Consider the following 11486-nt stretch of genomic DNA (forward strand, 5'->3'; position numbering starts at 1 on the left):
ATTGAAAATTCAGCCTTGTGGACAAAGTCTAGGCTGTTGACAGTCCTAGCCAATAAGCATTTACTATTTCCTGTAAATTCTGAATATCTTTTTGTGCTGGTCAGAGTACTCAATTTTATTAATGAAATAGGCTTGCCCTGATGACTCTTGAGTAGTATGTAATTAGCCATATGTCACCTAATGAATCAATCTCCTACAAACTATTTAGTGAGTAATAATTTAAATACTATTGGATTGGAGTTGGAGTACAATATGAAATATTTTAAGAATCACATTAAACAGCAAGTTGGTATAAAATATCTTTTTTTCCTGCTTAAATGCCAAATTATTAAATACTTCCCAACCCATTTTCTCTCTACTTTTATTTTTCGTTCAGAGTTTATTTGATCTTAACCTGTAAGGTTAACTGCAAATTGTTGATTTTTCTTCTTCTTAAATTCATGTGATCTTAAAAATGCCTACTCTTATTAAGGCATATATTTGTAAGTATGGTCTTGCAATTTTAATTTGCTAAAACAGTACAACTATTTTTCCTATAATCACTTGAATGGACGTTGATCTTGGGTGCACCTGGCAATAAAAATTCATATGGTCAGAATTATTTTATTAGGCTACCAGCCTTGGTTTTAGAAATGCCATGCTCCATGTATTTAAATTACTCCCTCTTCTCTCAAAAGAATCAAACTTGATTGAAATAACTTCCTCCTTTTTTCAATCGGCTATAAAAAAGAAATAAGTGGCCTTGGCCAGTGTGGTTCAGTTGGGTGAGCATCCTCTCATGCACGGAGAACTCACAGGTTCGATTCCCAGTCAGGGCACATACCCAGGTTGTGGGCTGGCTCCCCAGTAGGAGGCATGCAGGAGGCAGCCTATTGATATTTCTCTCGCCCTACCACCTCCCTTCCTCTCTTTCTATATTAATAAAATCTTTTTTGAAAAAGAAAAAGAAAGAAGTGAACTAAGCATAAGATTAAATTAGTGCTGAATGTAGCGGCTCATAACCACTTCTCACACTTAGTAGTGTTATTCAGGAAAAAAAGAAGAGAATGTACCAAGAGAAGAATCAGCTGAAGATACATAATAGGACAACTGGACCATAAGTTGATTGCCTAAGGGTCACCTAGGAACCTTGATTAAAAACATCTTGCTGTAACAAGTCTACAAGACTTCTTCATCCTTCTCCCCCCAGCTTCCCCAGGCTTTTGGGGGCCAGCTGGTTGCCTTGGTCACAAAAGGTTTTCTTTCTTTAATCAAATTCCTCCTCCCCCTAGCCTCTTGCTTTAAAAAAAAATGAGCCTTTGCTCAGCAGACCAATTCCAACTTTTATTACTCTTTTCTTTTGCCTCCAGCAGCAGCACAGAGCCCATGGTTTGATGGCAGCTGATTCTGGTGTCATGCAAGGATTACCAGGAGAGCTACCTGAAACAGGAACAATAAGACAAAGGCCACTGGCTGAGACTTTACTAAGGAATCTGCTTAGAAAACTGTGACTACAGATCACAGAAATCTGATTAGTATTTGTCTCCTACTCCCAAATGTTCTGCAGGTTGAGTTCTTAGTTCTTATGTCAAAAGTCAGAGGGAGGGAGTCTTCTGTGATGGACACATCAGAAGCTCAGCTTACCTTCAGGGACCAGCTTCTCTTGGCATTTTCAGATTTCTCTTTTTACCCCCCTTTTCTGTGTATTATCTTTGGTTCTGTCCTCCTCCACAAAATCAAACATTTCCAAAGCATTAGAGCTAGGTCTTCCATTCCTCTTACAACCACACTGGGGCCCATTCTTCTGTGATCCTTATGCTCCAGGAAAGCACTGCACTATCCCTCCCCTTCTACCCTCAAACCCAGTTGCGTGGGTGAAGTCTATGACTTTGACAGCTGGACCCGAGACTGAAATTCACTCTTAGAGCTTTGCTTTGTAAGCCCAGTAATTCTCTAGTAGGCAGAAGATGACTTATACCAAATCAGCTGGACAGTTTTGTGTGGTTTTTTGTATTGTTTTTGTTTGAACCACAGAGAATTTCTTTTCCCTGAGAGATGTATCAGAATGGTTTGGGAGAGTACAAGTGATTTCTATCATTTGAAAAAACTGACCAAGAAGCTCTAATCCCCCTACCCACGCATCCCTTCACTGCACACCCCCTACTAGAAACACCTAAGACTATTTTGAGAGTGACAGTTTTAAATTAAAATGTTGATTATCAAAAGAAGATTAATTATGCCAAATATCTCTTACTGATGATGGCTTTACTTCTTTCCTTCTTATTAAAACTCAGGCAGCTTTGAATAGAATAGTCATCTTCTAAAATGCATATCTAATCATTACTCCATGATTTTCAACTTTTTTTATCTCATGGAACATATAAACTAATTACTAAAATTCTGGTACAATAAAATATATATTATAATTTTTGCCAATCTGACAAAAAAAAATAGGTATAATTTTGATTCATTCATGCCAGCTATTGTTGTGTTGGCTGGCATCATTTTTTTATTTGACAATCTAAGGGGAAATAGGTCAGTGCCCCTGACTAAATAGTCAAGTATTACATGTTGTGTTTTTTTAAAAAATAAAATGTTTTTAAATTTCATAGAGAAGAAGGAAGAAAGTGAAACATCAATGATCAGAGAGAAACATTAATTGACTTCCTTCTGTACCCTCCTCCCCTCTACTGGAGATAAAGCCTGCAACCCTGTGCATGTGTCCTGACTAGAATCAAGCCACCTCCTGATTGGTTCCTCGGTCACTGTTCCACCACTGAGCCACACCAAAAGGTAATGTATGCTTTAAAAATTCTTGTGGCACACTGGTTGAAAATCTCTGCTCCACAGTGATTCTCCTTCATCCTTAGAATGGAGCTTTAACCTCATACTCTTCAGGACTACCTACTGTTGTGTCTTTGCATGTTCCCTAACATCTAAATTAATCCAAGTTTAGGGACTATGCATTTTTACCCCTTGGTGCTTCAAGCGTGATACCCTTCTGCCTTGAATTGATCTTCATGACTAGAGTTCTCTCATTCCTCTTCTCACCTTTCATGATTCACTCAAGAGCACAATTCTCCAAGAACTTTTTGAACCTTCAGCTTAACCTGGGTTAAATGCTCACCTGAGATTAGCACCCTTTGCAAACCTCCCAAAGAGCACTCTCATCACACTGTATTTGGAATATAGAGTTTGACCTCACTTTTTTGATGTTTGACTGTGGGTAGCTTTTAACCCTCACTATTTCCTCTTAGCTTGTGTCCACACATGAACAATCTGATAAGAAAGCCTGGGTGCTCCTGCTTGGCACTGGCAGGAGATTCAAGCCAACAAGCCCCATCCATGTGTGGGAACACTCACTCTGGCATCATCCCTATGGCAGTCTTCTTTCCTTGTCCTCTCAAGCTATTTCAGATCTGCTTGAGAGACCTGCTCTGCTTGCCTCAGAAACCTCTGTGACATAAGCAGTAAACCTCTTCATACCCCCTAGATGGGTGTGTGGTGTCATAAGTCTCAGCAACTGAACCCAGCTTGGAATGGAGGGCCCATCTGCCATTGAAGATGAGCATAACAGTATTGTAATCACTGCTTTTCTTGTCCATATTCTCCACCAAATGATGAGTTCTTGGAGGATAAGGACTGTGTGCGGTTTATTTGTGGAACCCCAGTGTCTGGCACACTAGTGAATGTACACTAATTGTTTGCTTGCTGGATAATGTACCTGTCTTTAGCTGAGGCCCTGTTTCCACTAAATAAAATGTAAATAAATTAGACTTTTTAGGTACATGGGAACTTGGATATTATCAAATATAATCCGATATATAGTATCATCGCCTTTTATGGCAAAACAAACCCACAGAAGGGTTTTTGTTGTTGTTGTTGTTGTGTGTGTATGTTTTAATTTCTTTATTGATTAAGATATTGCATATGTGTCCTCATCCCCCTTGTTCGATAGAAAGAAATTTCAAAAAGAGGTTACTGAGATACAAAGCTGTCCTTTGTGGACCAGGCTGAGAGGCAATGAGATCACAACCTTAGGAGGTAGTTAAATAGGCATAACTTGGAGATGTCCATTCCAGTCTCCACAGATTCAATATGGTATGTTAGGATTACCATTGATTTGGCTAGTTTGAAGAACCTGGAAGTAATCATGAACACAGAGCCAGGTAGCAAATCATACATACATTTATTACACATTTCACAATTATTTCAAAAATGCTTTCAGATGGGATGCTTGTATTTCAAAGCAACGAGCATCAAAGTTAAATGTCTACCGGTCGCTGACTTTACTAGCTGCCTGTGATATGCAAGGATCATCATCTGCACCAATTACAAGGATAACAGGTGAAAACTGGCGATCGGGCTCCACAGCACGGTAAAACGAGGCCATCATCCCTGATTTGCGAAGATATACCCCCAATCCTACAACCAATCCTTCCATCATCCTCTGGCATACCTTTGTTGGGAGAATGTACTATATCTGTAATACAACTTTCTATGTTCTTTTCCATCTCCTTCCACTCTTGTGTACCATGAAGGAAGGGACTGCCTCCTGCTCCCTGCTGCATCTTTAGCTCCTAGAACAGTGCTGGCCACCAGGCCTGCATTGTGACTTCTTTGTGCTCTGAGCACCATGGCCTTTATAGGCACCTGCCTCCATAAAACAAATATATATATATATATTCCTATAACTGTTAGTATACAGATAGATTAATATTATAAACTAAAACACTGTCTTGGACCTAAAAGTTAATTTTTTTCTTATAGTTGTAAAAGCAATTAGAACATTTTTATAAGCCCTCAAAAGCATTGTTGACATTGGTGCCTAATGGATACATTGGCCCTGCTGGTCCTATCAAAGGTACTCAGTCACTGTTTGACAAATGGATAATAATTGGGAAACAAAAAGAGAATGCGACTACCCATTATACTGATTATATGTGTATGCATTCATGTATTTTTAGTAGTAAAATCATGATGAATTCATACACATATAATCAGTATAATAATCTACCTACACATACAACCTCACATATGAGGTCCTTAGACCCAACGAAGTGGGACTCCTGCTGCATTTCAGGGGCTTATGCTCTTTGGAGTTTCACCTTAAGTATTTTCTTCCAAGTCTCTCTCTTTTTCCTAGGACCAATAGGGGCCATAATAACATCTTGGTTATGTGCCCAAATATTGGTCAGAATCCACAGGGATTCCAATGCTTGTTCTTCCCCTTTGAGGTGCTCTCAACCCCTTTCGCCCTCTTAATCTAACTCCCTCAAGCATGAGGTTGACCAAACAAACCAGAGTTCCAGACTTGTGCCAATGCAGTGGTCCTGAGGTTCTGTAGCTGGGACATGGTTCCTAGAAGGTGACCTCAGAAGCAAGTGAACCGTTCTCATTGTCCAGTATGATATGAGGTCACCTGAAGAGTACCGCTGATACACTAATTTGAATAAATTCTTATTTATACCAGGTAAAGAACAAATTCAAGTGTTGGGCTAACCTTTGGGTTTGAGCAGTAAGTGTGCATCCTCCACATATGCTGACCAAGTGTATAGTCTTTAGTCTACAGCACCTAAAGATGGTGAGATGGTGCTGGCATCCTTTACTCCGTATATCCATCTGTGCCCATCCTGGCATCCAGGATGGTCACGTATCCCCTTCACAGCTCTGCATCATGTGGCCACAAGTCCTCCAGGGTGGCCACATTTACCTCTTCCTGAGACAATCATTGCTCCACAATACCAATGAGCCCTTCCCATCCATATGGTGACCATGTGCTCTCTGGATTGAGCTTATGCCATGCTGGATGGAACATACTTTCCTTGCAGTAATCACTTTTCTTACCCTCCCAAGGCCCCTTGTGTGTTGTTCTTACTGGCAACTGTGTATGGAACGCAGAGTGACTGTCAACATTAATAGATGTCACAATCTAGGAATGCAGTAATTTTGACCTAAAGAATTCAGGTGAGCCGAAACTGGTTTGGCTCAATGGATAGAGCGTCAGCTTGGGGACTGAAGGGTCCCGGGTTCGATTTCTGTCAAGGGCATGTACCTTGGTTGCGGGCACATCCCCAGTAGGGGGTGTGCAAGAGGCAGCTGATGGATGTTTCTCTCTCATCCATGTTTCTAACTATTTCTCTCCCTTCCTCTCTGTACAAAATCAATAAAATATATATATTTTTTAAAAGAATTCAGGTGATAACATGGTTGGAAGAGCATCTGTTATATGTTTATGCTGCAAAGTTGGCACACAATAAATTTGATGTGGCCAGAAAATGAATTATTGTTCACATTTTTTGTGTACTCTGAATAAGACTTGCATTTGTGGCTATCATCAGCCAAGCCCAATAACAAACAACTTTTGAGAGACTCTTTGGAAGCCTTTATATGTGGGCAGTGGGATGGGCAGTAGGATGTATGATACATGTCATGAGTAATGATGCAACCTGCATCAAGTAAATGGCACTGGGGAATTTCAGAGGCAGAATAATCAACACGTTTTAATACTAATGGGATCTGAAAAGCCATAGCATTACAGTATCTTATTCTTGTGGTTGTGATGATCACATTTAACAATTAAGACATGAAGAAATGGTGCCTGGTCTAAGCAGAAAATGATAGTATGTAAACACTGCAAAGAATCCCCCTGTGCTCTGATAGGACAAGTACCTCTTTTGTACTTTTTACTCCAAAACTTCATCAATAAGGCATTATACATAAGCTCATGAATGTTGTAATACTTTTTTTAAAAATGGTTTTTATATAGAGATAAGCTTTGTAAAAAAATAATTATTTTCCTGGGGTTCTGTATACACCGGGAAAGGAGTGCAGGAAGTATCCTGATTAAGGAAAAATAGTTGAAATGATCCTCCCTCCCTTCCGTATAATATATTCCTGCAAGGATGCCTATCATATGAAATTCCCCTTGATTTCACACAAAATTTAAGGAAGAGGACTAGGAGCAGGAGGGCCCATGTAATTAACACATCAAAGCTTATGCCTCCCCCCAATGCTCACTCCCCCCCCTCCCAATACACACATATATACACACTACTAATAATAGTCTCTCTTCAGGCCTCAGCAGTTTATCATTTTCATGAAAATTGCTAGAAGTAGTCCCAAATAATAGCAGCTCTAAAAAACTAGTGAAATCCAAGCCCTATTTAAAAGTTCTGAAAATTGTTCTCACAGTAGAGAAAACACTTTCTTTTTCAGGTGTCACTAGAAGAAATGTAGTCATCATCACAGTTGTCACATTTCCCAAAAATCTTTTGAGGGGTGGATCCCTTCATTATCTTACTATTATTGGAAACAAATAGGCACTTAAATGGGAGGTAGATAAATTTTGGATGAAGAAGCAATCTTCATCTTCTTCATAAGTAGCAAAACAAGAACCTGATAAACATCATCATTTCTGACACTTCCCATCCCATTAGATCATTCACAGTGAAAAGAGCATTCTGTCAGTTAAGGCAACATCAGGAATACAAGTTGTTTTAATACTGAGGTACTCTCTGGATGAGAAGAGTCATAACAAATAAAAAACATATGTTGATGTTTATGTAATTCAATTTGATGATTTTATGGTAAGACAAAAATGTGATAAGGAAGTAATGGGAAATGATCTCTTGTTATTTAGCAAATTTCAGAAGCCCTTTGTTAATGTCTTCACAACAGCGAAGATCTGCTATAATGACTGAGAAGAATTATAGTTATGGCAGAGTGCATGCTACCTCATATTTCTGACTCTAAAACCCAGTTGATTATTCCAAATAAAATTTATATATTTTTGTAATTCTTGAGTTTAACTAGGTTAAAGTACCCTAGAGTCTTGAGAAAGGAGGACTAAGTACTTTTTACCCATTTTTTGTGAATCAGTAAGATTGAGAAGATAAAACATCAGCAGAGATTAATACTGGAACTACAAATAGTGAAGCAGGTTAAATAATTACAATTTATTCAAGAAAAGAGACTTAAAAAAATTGGAAGCTGGAGTTGTTTCTATGATAAGGTTTAAACAGAGAATTAAGAACCTTAAATTAAGAGAGGGATAGTTATTAATTTATTGCTGTAAGAGTAAAGAGAAGGTGATATAAGAATCAACATGTAAGATGATAATATAAGGACTTTTGGCATGGAATAGGTTGTATTTTTTAAAATATATTTTTTATTGATTTCAGAGAGGAAGTTGAAATATCAATGATGGGAGAGAATCATTGACCAGCTGCCTTCTGCATGCCTCACACTGGGGATGGAGCCCTCAACCCAGACATATGCCCTTACTGGGAATCCAACTGTGACCTCCTGGTTCATAGGTGGGTGTTCAACCACTGAACCATGCCAGCCGGCTAGACTGTAGTAGGCTGTATTTATGTGAGGAAGTGAGAGTATGAAAAGTAGTGAGTAAGAACTCCAAACCTAATTAATAATAGAAACATGTAAGGGTAGAAATAACTTAGAGATTATCTAGCCAAAATATTTGTGGTAGTCAGAACAACACCCACCTTCCTTCCCTCAAAAATGTCCACCTCCTACTCCCCTGAGCTTTAAGTTTGTGACTTTACATGGCAAAAGGGACTTTGCAGATGTGGTTAAAAATCTTGAAATGGGATGATTGTCCTAGATGATCCAGGTGGTCCAAAGTAATCACAGGATTCTTATAAGAGGGAAGCAAGAGAGTCAAAGTGAAAGTGAGATCTGAAGTTGCTATGCTGCTTATTATAGGGAAATGGTTCATGAGCCAAGGGATGTAGGCTATCTCTAGATAGAAAAAGGCAAGAAAGCAGACACTCCCTTGGCCTAAAAAAACAAACAAACAAACAAAAACAACAACACAAAAAACAACACACACACACACACACACACCCCAAAAAAACCACAGTCCTGCCCATACCTTGATTTTTTTAGCCCAGTATGATGCATGAGGTGCTCAGAACTATAAATTAATAAATTTGTGTTGTTGTAAGCCACTAAATTTGTGTTAGTCTGTTACAGCAGCTCTGGGAAATTAATACATTGTCATTCTTATAGGCAATCTAGAGAGTAAAATAACATAGCCAAGGTAACAGAGCTGGTAGGTAACAGGAAGGAGACTACAACCCAGAGACTTGAGGGGCCAATTCATTAGATAGCACTTTCTACCAGACTTTGTTCTAATGGAGAAATAGCATGATTTGTTTAGATAACAAAATGGGTAGTAAAAATTGTATTAGAGAGCGCATTCGGGGCTTGAGACCTAACTGGGCCTTCTACCGTTTTCCCCCGAAAATAAGACATCCTCCGAAAATAAGACCTAGCGCAACTTGGGAAGAAAAAATTAATACAAGACACTGTCTTATTTTCGGGAAACGGGGTAGTCTCTCTCTACTACACTGGTCCCAGACAGAGGAGCTGAATAGCTGCAAGTGCATCCCTTCTGCCCATCCTCTTTGAGGATGTAGCTTGCTTCGGGAGGTTCAGCGAGGAGAAAAATGCCAGCCGTCCACAAGCAGGAGGTCCCAAGAGAACAAACGGGTTATAGGCACATCTTGACCAAACCAACCCACCCACCGTGGAAACATGTCCCATCTCACCCAGGAAGAAGGCACTTCCCTGAGAAAGTGGGCATGTTGGGGTTGCTCTTTTATAGGCATGAGAGTGTGAAGAGGAGAGGAATGATGCCCTGAGCATCTACTTCCCCTTCAGTCCAGTCTTCAGGTGGTCGCCTGCTCTTACAGAGCTCTGCCAGACGTACGAGAATCTAGATGAAGTAAAAGAATCTCATGATGGAGATGTATTTGTTTTCTCTAAACTTTTTTTACAGAAAGGATATGTGTAATGACAAAAATATAAACTGATGTTTCAGAAATATTTGTAGAGAATTGAAGACTACATGAAGAAAGGAAGTATAAATGCAAGAATGGCCTAGTGAAAAAGGAGTGTATTTTTCCCTCTACAGAACATTCCTGTCTCCCCCTAAACTGCTGGGGGCTCTTTCTCCAAGGCAGTAACTTTCAGCACTAGCAGATAGCACAATATCTGGCAAAGAAGAGGCTCATGAATATTTATTGTGGAGGATAATTATTTCATTCCTATGAAAATACAACCAGGTAAGTAGTATAATATAATCGCTCATATTCTACAAAATAGAAAACTGGAGGAGGACCTTCCCTGTTACCGGCATCGCTATGTGCGGGGACTGTGTGGAGAAGGAATATGCCAATCGGGGGAAACATTTGCCTGGAGAATGGATCTTTCTTGCTGAACTTTACTGGCTGGGCAGTGTGCGGTAAGAGGGATTTTATGCTGATCACAAACAAATCTTTGAAAGAGGAAGATGGAGAAGAAATAGTTACCTATGATCATCTGTGTCAGAATTGTCATCAGGTAATAGCCAGGCATGAATATACATTCAGTATCATGCATGAATTTCAGGAGTACACCATGCTGTGCTTGTTATGTGGCAAAGCTGAAGACACCTTCAGCATCCTTCCTGATGACCCCCGACAGATGACTCTGTTATTCTAAGGACCCTTCTGCAGTTCTGTTGTAACTGGGTTGTGTTGGTGACAATACCACAAACCTGATGGCTTGTCTTGGTTTATAATGGAAATCATTTGCTTATTTGTTTCTGCTTAGACTTACCTATTCTCTGAAAGCAAAGAAGTAATTTGGGGGAGTACTGTTCTCTAGAGCTGAGCTCTTCTCCCAAAGTTCCCAGTTCACATTGGTGCAGCCAGAATGAAGCATCTTTGTTAGTGCTGTGTGGCTAAAAATAATTAGAATGGGAGAACCTAGTGCCCAGATCTTGGTTCCAGTAAAAGGAAGCAGGGCTCCTTGGAGAAATGGCTTTCCCTAGGACTAAGGCTATACATACGCAAGATGAGCCTGGAGCATCTTGCGCCACAAAAAAAAGAAAGTGCTCAGAAAAAAATCACAGTGGTTGGGGATGTCAAAAGGACAGAAGAGCCAACTTAAGGAGCTCCCAGTAACCAAAGCTGGAAAAATTCGAGTAAAAAATTAAGTAGCATTGGATTATAACTCAAACTATAAAATAAATATTCATGAAAAAAAAAAAAAGAAAAAGAAAGAAAAGAAAACTGAAGAACAGACAGATCTGGGAACCACAATTGAGACTTTAAACCAGGCATCTGTGCAGAGAAGCCTCAGCTACGGACTGCTCTGTGCTAGTACTTTACATGTTAGGCAGCTGGGATCTCTGGCTTGTGAATGGCCTAGGCACTGAGGAGCTATTCACCTCTAGGGAGCCAACCACAAAAGGAGAAACTCTCCATTCACTCTGCCTCGTTTTCTTTCAAAGAATAACTATGACAAGCCGGCAGTCTATGTAGAAAATAAATTCCTCCACTATCACATGGTTTAAAATGGCAGAAGTTTTTTTGTTGTTGTTTTTTCAAAACAAGTGATTTAAAACACATGCAGCCGAAACCGGTTTGGCTCAGTGGATAGAGCGTCGGTCTGCGGACTGAAAGGTCCCAGGTTCGATTCCGGTCAAGGGCATGTAC

The 11486-nt window shown here is 39.7% G+C and overlaps 1 pseudogene across 1 annotated transcript; it reads left to right on the top strand.

Moving 5' to 3' along the window:
- The first annotated feature begins 10148 nt into the window (after nucleotides 1-10148).
- LOC311619126 (protein Churchill-like) lies at nucleotides 10149-10600 on the top strand (annotated as a pseudogene). Its single transcript has one exon. The product of its transcript is annotated as a protein Churchill-like (transcript).
- Nucleotides 10601-11486: the final 886 nt, after the last annotated feature.

Source organism: Pipistrellus hanaki, assembly GCF_964339955.1.
Source record: "Pipistrellus hanaki genome assembly, chromosome: 3".
NCBI lineage: Eukaryota > Metazoa > Chordata > Mammalia > Chiroptera > Vespertilionidae > Pipistrellus > Pipistrellus hanaki.